Source organism: Platalea leucorodia (assembly GCF_965183815.1).
Source record: "Platalea leucorodia genome assembly, chromosome: 4".
NCBI classification, from domain to species: Eukaryota; Metazoa; Chordata; class Aves; order Pelecaniformes; family Threskiornithidae; genus Platalea; species Platalea leucorodia.
Window position 1 is genome coordinate 74,421,124 of NC_138826.1, and position 13,763 is coordinate 74,434,886.

A 13,763-nucleotide genomic window follows, 5' to 3' on the forward strand; every position below is an offset into this window, starting at 1 on the left:
CATGGCAGGGGGCGTTGGACTAGATGATCTTTAAGGTCCCTTCCAATCCAAACCATTCTGATTCTATGAACTTGCCTGTACTTCCCATTTTATATCTAAGGCAACACAACAATGCATTAGAACTTAACTGAATTCAGGCAGTGCTCAAGGCAGAAAAACAACACGCTAGAAATTAAGGCCTTGATCCTACAAACATTTAAAAAGTAAACTTTACCCAAAGGAACAGATCTATTGACTCTAATGAAATTACAGAATGTGCTTGAACCACAGAACCAAGCCTACATTTGTAATATTAGGTGCAAAAATTTAGGTTTTATTAAAACAATTCCCTGGCATAAAGACTGTCATTGCACAATATAATAGTCTTAGTGTGTAAATCCACGTAGTACAGTGGAACCATAAAGTTGCGATAGAAGTTTAATATGTACAAGCCCATTTCTTCTTTAAAGGGACATAACATCTACACGGAGGTACTTACACTTAGAATTTTTCAAGAGTGCACAAGCAACTAAAACATTAGCCCCTGTGGCTAGCAACTGAATAGCCTGATGGAGAAAATAAGAGTGAAGCATTTCAGCTTTCTTGATGTATATCTGGAAGGTAAAGTTGATTGCAAATATAGCACACAACCTATGTCCAAATTTGTGGCACTATCAGGAAGTAGGTGGAAATTAGGCCTCTGGCTTACTACTTGCTTTATGCTGAAAATGGCAAAGGGTGAAGCTTCTCTAAAATCTGGAATTCTGTAACAGAAGACAATAAAGTAACTCTTTTAGCAATTTAGAAAACAGTTGGATAAAACAAAGTATATCTAATTAATATGCAATATCAAATAAACCTAATGATCTATCAGTTATATTGGCTGAAGAAAAACATTGACTCAGAGTTCAGTTTAAGTACGGAAAATAAGAATATTGTCAGTAGGACGTCATCCGCTTGGGACAGACAAGAGTAGGATGCTCCTTCAAAAAGATTCACTGACATCCGAGCCAACAGAAAACAGTACAAATGTCTACCATGTCACAGTCACACTCAATCACACTTTGGGATTATTGTTGGCTTCTAAAGAGAATACTTAGAATTTTACTTTGTGGGGAAAAAGAACAAAAAAACAACAAAAAACCCACCTAAAAAACCCACCACTCTAAACACGTAGAATTGGAAAACAGAACAACAAAAAACCCCTAAATCTCTCCCCCATGCTCACTTTTTTCTGGGTTGTGCTTCAGAATCTTACACACCCTGAAGACACTGCTGGGACAAGAAGGAGAAATATTAGGAATTGCAGGGTGAAATTCACTTCAGAAGTAGCCACTCCATTCCCAACCTTTCTATTACTTCAGCATACATTGTAGTTTTCTACAGAATATATATTTCGGAAGGTGGAAGATTACACTTAATTCATAGAATCATAGAATCGTTAAGGTTGGAAAAGACCTTTAAGATCATCGAGTCCAACCGTTAACCTATCACTACCAAGTCCACCACTATACCATGTCCTCAGTATTCAGAATTCAGTGTTCTTTAGCCAACAAGAATGCCATCGTAACAAAAATCAATTACAAAGCAAAGCTCAGATCTACAAGCCTAAGTACTTTAGGCAACAACTTTTATCAGACAGAAATAAGGATAAGAAATTCTAAAAATCTAAGCAAATTAAGATAAAGGTAGAAACTACAAGACTGTCCCAAGGGTAAAAGTTACATTACAAGGAACTAAATGCCATTCCTTTGGGGCAGAAATTAGGGATGACCTTAAATTATCCAAAAGTTGATATTTATTATACCAAAACACAGGAGTTTAAAGACTCCAAATAAGAATCTTGCATCACTGCCTTTAAATGAAGCTTACGTCCCCCAATGGGATAAAAACTAGAAAGTTTTAAGGATTCACAAATTAACAACAAGAAGGTATAACCACTTACACATATTCAAGTCTAAAACTGGTCAAAATAAGTTGCAGCATTACTGTAGACATACGCTTTGTATTTGCAAAAAATTGAGTTTTCTTCCAAAAAACAAACCAGAGTTCAAATATTTAACCTAGAAGCACAGGAAAACTTCAGAGGATGGAAGAAACTTTATCTCACTCCACATACCTACTAGAAATCCAGAAAGGTAATTGTTTTGTGCAATATTCACTCACATCATAAATCCCAGTTTCCACAGGTACACAAGCTACAATCTTCTGCTTCTGCTTTTCAGGGAAATACGTATTTGTTACTAAACAACAAAGTTGAGAAAGATCAGGACCTGAATTCAGGGAAGTACCTTTATCTCAATGGGGAACAGAACGTGTAACTGCTTGAAGATAACCTATATGCAGCAGTAAACAAATTCTAGAGACAGTCACATACAAAGCAATTGTCTTAAAAGAAAAAAAAAAAAAAAAAAGAAAAAAGGAAAGGGAGAGCATTAAGAAGTAACTTGGGGAAATAGTTTTCCAGATCATTTTCTAAAAAGGCTGGGCAGAAAGAGAAAACTAATTCAGTGTTCTAAAAAGAAACAATCTAGTAAAATACTCAAAAGCAGAGCATCGGCCTCCACAAACTTAAGTAGGATGTGTAGTACTGGTTTTAGATAAATTCCTTCTTCCTTCCTTGCTACCTCAACTATATGGAGCTGCATTAACTCAGGTAGGTGAAGTTAAGGACAGTTAAGCTATACACAAAGCGCTGAATTAAATCCCAAACAAATAATCTGTCAGACTATGACAAATATATGCTATAAAAAGCACAGAAGTTCAAGTTGACTACAAATGCACTTGCCCAGCACATCTTTTAAATGCTGGGACTTTTTAATACTAACAGAGATAGTTCTGAGTTTTCACTGACGAAGAGCAGCTGAATGCAGTTCCTTTGGAAAAGCCCAAGCCCATGTGACACGCAAACTAACCAGAGCCCGTATGAAATTCAAATAACTGCCTTAAGAGAATGAAGAACTGGCTATTAGATTTAAGTTTCTTTAAAAACAGAAGAAAAAAAAATACAAAATGAAGACAATATTAAGGAGGCTTCAGAAACATTTATGCTGATGTCAGCTCTGTTTGAGGGGATGCTTCCTAATATCTGGCTTTATATCTATAAAAAAAAAACCAAAAAAAAACAGAGTGACCCCAAGTCCACCTCCTTTCTTGTACTTCCATATGCTAGGGTCTTTCCTGAGTCCATTATAAGTCTTAGAAAAAAATGGTACTGTCAAAAGATGCTGCACTGCACCTCTCTGGAAGTTACCTTCACCATGCTTCCAGAGTTGGCACACACCGAATACAGCAGAAACAGCAGCTGGTTGCTCCTCTCAGTCAGTAAGTGGCTCATTTATTAAGCATGGATGACTACAGCACTGCAAGTGCCAAAAGGAGCCTGCCTCTCTCACCTCATCCTACCAAATTACAGTTGTTTGAAAACAAATTTTGCTTCACCTCTACTCAATAGCCTAATATATATATGTGCAAAGAATTTAAGACAACTCACGGTAACTTGTATTAATTATCAGTAGAGACAGAATAAGCATTTTACTTTTAAGTGCCTGTTTTCTGATTCTTCACTTTAATTATACTCCATATACCTAAGCTCAAAAAGTAAAAGCCATGCCACTGCAGGCTTCCGTATGAAGATGGCTGTATGATGTTCTCTTTTTGGTCACTGAACTTGAAAGCAGTTAGCTGGTTTCCCAGAAAAAGATACTGTTGTCTACAGAACCACTTCTAAGCAGTCTCTGCCTGAGGTATGGTGTTTTCTTAACCCTGTCAGAGTCATATGGTCACACAACGCAGCTGGTTCTTACCAAGTTTCACTGTGCTATGTATTTATATAGTAGTAACCAGAGCAATGGTTCTCATACAAGGTATGACACTGCCCCACCCCCAGGGAATCACGAGCCTCAAGGTTAAATTGGAATGAGACCATGAGCAAAAGAAATTAATGGCTCTAAAAGGGCTCAATTAGAGCAGGAAGCCACTACACTGGTGAAAACATGAGAATGGACCTACCTTGAAGCATGCTTACAATTGTAACTACTATTCAAGACAAAAATGAAACTGTAATCCAGCCAGAAGATGACACTACCCATGTGTAGAAGACAGCTTGATGAGTATAAGAGCTGATATTTCCTTAAACTCCCCAGCTGTTCTTCCATATTTTCAACGTACACTAACAGTTATGTAAAAGAAAACCAGCGATCATCCTCTAGTTTCAGACTTACCACCTGATGTTCTAGAACCAGTTTGCCACTAGCTGTGAAACCACAACATTAATATGTTAAATATATGTTTTACTAAATGAAAGGCTTAGCAAAGAAGCTTTCAAAGATAGCAAGAAGCTATAATTTCTCAAATGTGGTTCCTCAGCTATAACTTCCTTGATGCTTAATCTAGGATGAAGTTTCGTAAAAGGAAAGCTTACCTTCTTAGGAAAAGGGATTCAACTTGCTAACCAACCAACAGAAGCACATGCAAGCAGGCTCCTTCAGAGAAACAGCAGTTATATGATAAATGGCAGTAAGATTAAGTCACTAGACAAATTGGATTAATGCTACTGGGCCTCTCTCACTCAGACCAGTGCTTTTAACATAACTCCAGCAGTTTAGGGGCCTCTACAGTTCACACTGATTGGGGGAAATGCATTCAAATTAACTATTGGGCAAGTTGACCTATAAACACTAATTTTGACCTAGCAAGTTTTGGCATATCACTTTATGCTAGTTTAGGAACTCTCAGAGGACACTTTTTATGAATGAGATACTGAAGACTAATTCTAGATTTCATTCAATAAAAAAAGGAAGAAGTCACATGTAATGAAGCAGTAGCTATTCAAAGTGAGGGAATAGTTTCTATTTTTGCAACATCCAAGAGCCCAAGGTAACTTCTACAGATCACAGAGAAGCTTTAGGTCTTTAACTGACAGGCACAGCTCTGGCTACATATACCTATCTTCATTCATTATATTTGGAGAGAAGGTAGAGAAAGAAAAAAGGTAGCTGAACACTTTCTCCACACATCTAGTGATTACTGCTACGTACTTCTTTCCCCATCCCATTTTTCTAAATTTCTAGGCTGTATTGCAAAACAGAAACTCTGAATAACAGCCACCACATGCTTACCTATCTGGGACATTACCTTCATCAAAACTTCTATCACTTAAACTCCCTCAGGTAGGCAGTTCCAAAGAACATATAAATATAACTGAATTACTTTCTCCCATTCCTGCACTCAATTTCTGTTAGATTTTTTTTAAGATGGCAAGTTATTGTAACATGTAATAGGAGATGGATTTAGAAGTAATAAAATTATTCCACCTGCAAGTACAGTATTTCACACTCTAGGTGTCTTAGCCCATGGATCTTGCAATTTGAAATTAATATACACCATTCAAACAGGATTCACATTAAATCTACACTGGTGATGGAAACTTTAAACCAAAACACAACATGTAGCCTGCTTTCAAATAAATCTCATCTGTTGAATTCAGCGTTCCTGAAACAAATTGCCCAGCTTCTCACTTTTCCACTGCATTAAGCTGGGAAACTGGTAGTGAGTCTTATGCGGTGTATTTTGTCCTACAATGAGCGAGATTGCTACCCTTTTAGTTACTACTTTCCTGTATCAAATCTTACATGGAAGAAACCATTTAAGAACACCCACACTGGGAAAAATAAATGGCCCTTCTGTTAAGCCAGGAAGAGATTAGAGCTCAGTAGTCCACAACAGAAGATTAGGTTGCAGTCCACCACAAACAAGGCCTAAAAATGTGCCAAAGTAAAACCAGGGATGAAGCACTACTTGAAAACCATAGTGCACTCTCGCTTATTCCCATCACAGTTTTCGGTCATTCCTACAAAGCTCCTGTGATTCTCTTCACAATTTGAATAATTCATTAGAAGAAGTTCGAAGTCAAGAAAGGGAAGTGCGCTGTCATTTTTACAGTTTCTTTCTCTATCCACTTCATCTCTTTTGAAAAAGAAAAAAAACCAAACAAAACAAGAACACCATCCCAAATTTCTAGTGCTAATAATTAATACTTCCAGTCAAATAGAAGATAGTGCAATGTTACCTTCCAGCAATCAAGGACTGCTAAGCTGTGACAGGTAAAACACACAAAGCCCAGAAGGGGACAGTCCAAGGATCTGCGCTACAACAGGGGACCCTCCGTCTCACAACCAAGACATGTAGAAGTACAGTTACTTTATATCAGATATTGCAGACAGTTGGAACCCACTTCATATTAGGCATCTATTCTTCTCAAGATAGCAGCAAGACAGAAGAAAGTGATGCTAGGATCACAGTATGTTAGAAAGCCACTCACAGACAGCTGAAGTTTTCCCTTCTTCCCTCGCAAAAAAACAGAACCTGATCAAAAGCAGACAGCACTGCTCAGGGCACAAGCATCAGCCAAGAGCTACGCTCCCTTTCCACCAAGTTCAGTAGCATGTTTGCTTGATCTCTACATCCACCTTTATTTTTAACTCTGTGACTAAAAGACAAAAAATATGCTGACCCCAACCCACCTTTCCTCAGCTTGAAAACCAGCAACTGATGAAGTACCTAATAAAAATACACAAATGATTGATTAATCATTATGAAATTAAACCTAACATCTTCTGCTCCAGAATAAAAACACAGTACATAGCTTTCAGGGTACACAGAAAGGGACAAGAAGAAATGTCATTCTCTCGGCCTGCACTCTCCTGATGGTTTTGGATGCAGGCTTCCCCAAATTGTTAAAGCATGTGCATAACATAGTTTATGAATGCATTATTTTGTACATGTGTTTAGAAAACACTCGTAAGCTCCATTTAAACAATAGACTCTTACAAGAAATACCTTGGAGTTGTCATGTTCCCAGAACAGCCAAGGGGAAGGAAAAAAAAAAAAACCACCACAAAACCTACTTGATCTTAGTACTATGTGGAAATCATTAGTTTAAACACTAATTCTTCCCTTTAAGCTGGTGTAGCCAGTCTAATAACAGCTAGGCAGAAATAAACAGCATGTATTCTGAATGTTCACTACATTAGTAGAATCTTTGATACAATTTTGAAGTAAGAAAGTGATAAGGATTCCCTTTTCCAGCTCGCACAAGAAAAATGCCACCTGACAAAACCAAGTATATCAAAGTTTCTGGTACGACATAACAAAACCCAGTTTGATGAAAACATGCACCTAACTAATCCAAATAGTTTAATGCAAAAATGCATACATGCTTTTACTTATGGAGGTTATATTCATGTTTCCTGCTAGATACTTATATTGCCCTCTCAATTTGCTTACAGGAAGAACCAGAAGGCCTGAGCAGCATCTCAAGCCATGCCACACCATTTGCTGCTACACTTCATTTTCCAAGTCTGGTAAGCGTTTACAGTTGTTAAAATGTTAACCAGTCTCCTGAAAGGAATAAATTCCTGGACTATTCTCCAAGAACCAGAAGAGGGGGGCTCAGAGAGATGGAGATTCTATTCATTCATAGAGTTCCAACTCCTCACGCTGTTTCCATCCAATAAAAACAGGACAAAGCAGGTAGAAAGATACACACTGGAAAGCAAAGAAAGCATCAACATCTTTAAAGAGCTGAAACATTCAGAACATTAAAGCAAGGTAAGTTATGCAGTCTTTCACATATGCACTTACTCAAGTTATCTCAGCAATACTACACAACTGCAAGTGGGTGGTTTGTACAACCTAAGACACCATTCACCACGTGAAAGTTTAAGAACCCTTGAGCCTAGCAGTCTTGCTGAGCAAGTAATTTCCTTCCAACATGTGGTAAGGCCTATAGATCAGCCTCATCTTACCAGAACAACAAATTTAGTTGTCCAAGGCCTAAGATGCAATCTATGATCAGCCACTTAGCAGTTACCTGTGCTTACAAAACATCGTCTATGTGAAATAACCTCATTTATTTCGAAGAGGTAGGCAAAATTCTGAGAAACAGTTGCCAGAGTTAAGCCTTCAGGGCCCATACTTAAGACCTTGGTCAGAGTAATTTCAAAACATTTCACTCACAAAGAACATCCTAACTTTCCTGAACAACATCCATGAAGAACAACATGTATCTGTTTATAATGAACATATTTAATTAAACAAGAAAGCCACATACTTGTGTATATTCTCTCATCGGCTTCTTTAACCCAAGCCTTCTATTTAGTGGGCACTGTATAGCTGTTCTTAAACTTTCTGAAGAAAAGGTACCAAGAAATTAATAGAGCACTATTCCTGACAGGCACTCACCACCTTTTCTCTCTAAGAGACTCATCATTTTAAAAGCTAATAGAGGCACCTGAAGAAACACTCAAGTTAAAAGCAGAGATCATTTTATCATTGTATTCCCCCTTTCCAAAACAATCCTTTCCCCTAGAAGGAACTTTGTTTGCAATTGAGCCAAGTTCAACTGCCAAGCATTTCTAAACGCTTGCATGTGTTCGTCTTGTTTATGAAATGGAAACTCTATCACAGAATCCCAAAAGCCTAAGGTACAACACATCTGAATCCTAAACCATGCGCTAGTTCACTACATTATTAGATACTAAGAAACTAGAAGTGTATTTGAGTATCTGTAGGCCATCTGAAACTAATTCACCCTCTCAAGCCAAACAGCTACTTTATTCTCTGCTCTTCATAACTCTGTGTTTTCTTTTTCTCTCTCTTTTTTTTTTTTTTTTTTTTTTTTGAAGCAGGGAGAGGAAAGGGCTAGGAGGAGTTTCATTCTTCTACATATTCATCTTTTGATATGAGTTTCTCTTCTTTAAGTGCCAGTCATCACGTTTACAAGAATATGAAGTCAAAGTATAGGGATGTTCAAGTTGAGACATTTTAAAACTAAAACAAAATACAGACAGTTAAAACACAGTGAGTTAGAAATCTGTACAGGCTCAGTAAACATGCAATTGGCCAACATTAACTTCTAAAACTTTTGGGCAGAAGGAGGCTAACATCTGCAGCTTCCACAGCTTTAACTAGCTGATGGGTTTTGCTTACATTAACATATGCTCTAGAGAGAATTGCTTCTCCTATGAACTACGTACTTGATATTACCATACTAACACAAATATATAAGCCATGGACAATTAAATCCTTTCAGGTACGGTAACAAAGCATTTTAAGATAATTATCTAGCGTATTTTCCCTCCCCTTTTACTGTACAGACGAAGGCACCGGCAGCTCGCTTCCAGACTGGCAGGTAGAGCTGTGCGACCATCGCTGGAAGTAGGATGAGAGCCCGTACGCAGCCTTGTCATTTGCTTCTGCTAGCGCACAAAATGGAAAGAGCTTCTAGTATTTTGCAAGTAGGAGACGGAAAGTTACGTACCGGTTATTTTACTGACAGATAAATCTCAGGAGGTTACACGGACCGTCCAAAATAACACCAAAAATAAGAGGCTGCCATTTACCATCTGTTTGCCTCTCTCTCTCAGGAAAAAAAAAGTGCAGATCACAAGAACAAATGGAGCCTGGCTCCGGGGAGGAGGAAGAAGGGGAGAGAGGAAATTTCCACGCAAATCCTAAGTGAATCACGCCGCGATCCCCGCGCTCGGCCGCGCCGGCCTCCCCCGGCAGAGGCGAGCGGCTCCGGCGGAACCGGCCCCCCGCGCCCCCGGCCGGCGGCCCGGCCCGGCCCGGCCCAGCGTCTCCCCCGCGCCGCGGCGGCAAGGAAGAGATAAATAAAGCCTCCCCCGGGCAGCGGCACGGAGGGAGCCCCCTTCCCCGGCGCCCCCCGGGGAGGAGCCGCCCGCTCGACCCCTCGCCCTCCCCACACGGCCCCGGTGCCCTCCGCGCACGGCAGCGGCCCGGCGCGTCCCCCCCGCCGCCGGGGCTGGCACCGGGGGGTGGGCTGAGGCCTGCACCGTCCCAGCGAAGCCTCGGCGCTCTCGTAGTCAGAGCGGCCCGGCTCTCCCCCCCCCCCCCCCCCCCTCCTCGCCTCTCCTTCCCTCCCTCCCTCCTTCCTTCCCCGGCCCGGCCTTCAGCTCGCACTCACCCACCTTCCTCCTCCCTGCCCGGCCCGCGGTGCGTGTGCGCGGCTCTCCCTCACGCTGCCCGGCGCGGCGGCGGCGGCCGGGCCGGCGGGGGCGGGCGGGTGGGTGGGTGAGCGTGCGGGGAAGGAGGCGAGGGGAGAAGGAGGAGAAGGGTGGGGAGGGAAGGAGAGAGGCGGCGAGGAAAGAGAGGAGAAGCGGGGGGGACAAAACCGCAGCGACGCTCCTGGGGCGGGACCTGCGGCGGCGGCCGGCCGGGCGCTTGGGCGGCTGCTCCGACGACCTTTACGCGAGAGACGGGTAATCTCCGAGCTCGGGGCGCTCCGCTGCCAGCCCGGCCACCATCTTACATTAGGGAGACTTGCTCTGGACGCCGCCTCCCCTGCGCTTGCGCCGCCGACAGTGGGCGGGGAGCAACGGCGCGGGGGGGGGACGGAGCGCGACGGCAACGGCCGCGACGGCGCTGGGCATGATGGGACTTGTAGGCGGCGGCGCCGGCCCGGGCAGCGCGGGAGGAGGCGGTGGCTGTGAAGTCGCCAGCCCGGGGGGGGCCGCTCCCCTTCCGCCACCGCTGCCGCCCGGATAAGGCCGGGGACCCCAAGCCCTCTCCCCAGGCAGGGCCACCCCACCGCCCGGCGCCCCGCTCCGGGGAGTCCCCGGCCGTAAACCCGCTGCAGTTTCAGCCACCTGTTGCTGGCCGTGAAACCTGCGCAGGTTTAAAGTACGGGGTTGATTCCCCCCCCCCCCCACTGATGTTGCTTTGGGTTTTTTTTCCCGCGCCAGGTCGAAGCGACCCCGTCTGCCTCCCCCTCGGACTTCGCCGGTTGTTGGCTGCGATGTCCGGGGAGGGGATTCCTTCCCAGGAACCGGCTGTCGGCCAGCGCGGCCGTCACGGCGTTCAGGCCGGGCCGGGATGCGGCTCCCACGGCATTCACGGCGGGCAGCCGCTCCTCACAGCGCGCCCTTTCCCTCACAGGCCGGGGGAGCGGGCTGCGCCCCTGCGCCGCCCCGGCCCCCGCCTCCCGCCACCGCCCCAGCTTGCCAGCCCCCTCCGCCGGAGGGGACCCCCGTGCCACCTCCCCTCTTACCCTTCCCTTCGCTTTTTTCCCTTTTTTTTCCTTTTTTTTTCCCCACCCTCACGACCTCCAACCACGAGGACCTGGCGTGACAGGATTGCTTCGCTAAAGAGGACACCTGTTTCTGAAGTTGCAAAATTTGGAGACCCCTTCCACGTCCCCCCGGTTCCCGGGCCGCTGTGCTGCTGTCCCGCCAGGCCCAACTTCGGGTGGCCAAAGCCTCCCTCGCCTGCGCGGTGCCTCTCTGTGCCCAGGCACGGCTGCCCCATGGCAGCAGGCACTCACATGGTGCTGCCCCTTCGCTGGACAGGTTTTCCAGGTCCGTTTCCCATTTGAAACAGAGGCCAAAAGCAAAGAAAAAGGTGTTCTCTTGTTTTTCTCTCTTCTCTTACAAAATCCAGGGCAATTCTGTTTTCATGCGTAGGGGCCGTAAGTAATTTTGATAGAAGCAACTTCCTGCAAATTCTCAAGGAGAGGATCTCTCCCCTGCCAAAAAGGCTCTCTTTTTTTGATCTTTGTATTGTCAGAGACTCACACAAACCACATTGCTTCTGTCTTCTCTTTCTACCACAGACACCCTGGGACACGGGCCTGTTGACACTGAACCCGTAACTCCCCCCTCCTTTTTCCTGTAATCCCTGTGCCACGCAAAGCACCTCATCACCTCAGCTAACAGACAAAAAGCACGCTTTTACTCACCCCGTAATAGCTCTCCAGTGGCTCTCCTGCACCGGCATCCTTACCTCTCCAAACAGGCAGCCTCATCCTGGGTGTTTACCAGCTCTCTCCAGTGCACCAGCTATTACTACCTTTGCCATGACAATGCCCACCTGAGAATTCTACTTATTTCAGCAATTGGTAGGAGAGAGAGGTGTTCATCACAGAATGTACTGGCATAACTATTTCGTTTAGCGGCATGATGTTTTTCTTCTTTACTTTTGTGTCTTAGATTGAAGTGTTATACTAGTATAGCCTCGTACAATATGCCTGTTCCACTAACAGTAAAGTGCCTTGTGTTGGCATAGCTTATTCTCCTTCCTGAAACAAGTTAACGTTACCTTGTGCATATTAAATTTTATATTGATATACGTATATCCACAACAGGAAAGCTCTATGAATTAACTTTACCACTTCCGTCTGTAGGCAAGACCCAGGGCTGCATAAAAAAAAATGCTGTTTTCAGTAGCAGTATTGACATGTGAACACAAATGCAATGTTCTTGTGGAAACAAAACATACAATGGAATATAAATACCTATATATGTAAGAAATTCCATGTTTCTCTGCGTGTATATTCACCTGTAACATATACTTCATATATATAGCTACATATTAATCAAATACAGGTGAATATATATATCTAAAATAATACATTTCTCAAAAAGTTTATAGTTTTCACATTTTCATATCAACCTATATATAAAGCATCAGGTTCCAGAAGTACCCATTATGTAAGTAACTTATATAAGTAATGTAATTGTTGATGTACCTAATACCTGGCAACGTTTCCTGTTGAATAAAAGCAAGTACTCTGACTCGGACAGAAAGATTAAAAATAATATATCTAAAAGCTGCAATTCTTGGTCAGAGTTGAGGCTGTTTATTAAGTGAATTCTGTGATTTCTTTTAACCCAGTATTGAGGAGTCTTTCCCTTAGTAAGAGTCTGTTCATATCCCTTTGCGGGGCCCTGCATGAACACAAATTTCAGCAGCATTCAATAATAACATAGAAAAAAATCTACATGGCTGAAGATTACTTTGGCTGATGTTACTGAAGGTTACCCATAGCCCTGCTTCCACCTCTGCTTTTATCTGGTAAGAATAATTCACTAGGCCATCATGTGGCCATTGTAAGATTTAAGATGTCCTTAAATTAACTATTTTCTTGCTTTTAAGTTATTGTAATTGTTTTCATTAGATTAGTCCTACATAGCCACATTTTGACACCTTATTTGCATTTGGAAAGGCTTGTTTTTCATTTGTTTTGAATAGGTCTGATAACTGAGCAGGACTGTTCTTAAGATATTGTTTCCATATCTACAAGGAAAAGCTTTCATAATACATCTTCTTGGAAATAACCAATGTGTACTAGCTAGAGTAAAAATGTGTATCCATGTGATTTATTTATTGTGGCTTGGCCCCCATTTCCCTGTGATTCGTTGCATATGCACTGTTGTGCATTGATTCACACCACGTGCTGGGAACGTGTTCTCCCAGGCAATGCTCCACAGTCACTGTCTCGCGGAACAAATATAGGAACCTACCGGGATTCTGCAGTTTGGGGTGACACCAAGCTGTTTTCAGGACTCCTCCAGTGTTAAGCCACCACCATTTCAAATGGCTGCCAAGCTGTATGGAAGAAACGTGGCAGAGATCGACAGTAGAGTGTCCTGAGAAGGGATTAGAAAGAGATGTGATGGTGGTGTACCAATACTGGGGGAAAAGGAGGAGGTGGAGACTGAGTAATTCCCATGCCTGGTTGGGATGAAGAATAATTATGTTGGAACTTCAGGATGGTGAAGTTTGCAAAGCATCTGTATGGACTGCAGTCTGAATATTCAGCAACAAAAAACCAATACAGCAGCACCTCTGCATATGGACATGTGTAACCATTAGTGTCTCAGTGCTTGCCAGCAATCCAGTTGGCTTGCTGCTCGCTGGATTGATGCTGGTCTACTAGTGTGTGCTGGAAATATGTATCATATGTGTGTAGTTCAAGATTTGGA

General features: G+C 43.0%; 1 protein-coding gene across 11 annotated transcripts in view; it reads right to left on the minus strand.

Annotated features, from left to right (window-relative positions):
* Positions 1-13,359, minus strand: part of CNOT4 (CCR4-NOT transcription complex subunit 4) — an 87,358-nt gene extending 73,999 nt beyond the window's left edge. For 7 of the 11 annotated variants that reach the window (XM_082311321.1, XM_082311314.1, XM_082311322.1 and 4 more), the window contains exon 1: positions 9,972-10,058. The gene's annotated coding sequence lies outside the window, so the exon portion shown is untranslated. Of the gene's footprint in view, positions 1-9,967; positions 10,059-10,200; positions 10,277-10,312; positions 10,332-13,301 lie in introns of those variants that run through there. The other 4 variants (XM_082311320.1, XM_082311318.1, XM_082311319.1 and 1 more) reach the window with 4 other exon arrangements.
* Positions 13,360-13,763: the final 404 nt, after the last annotated feature.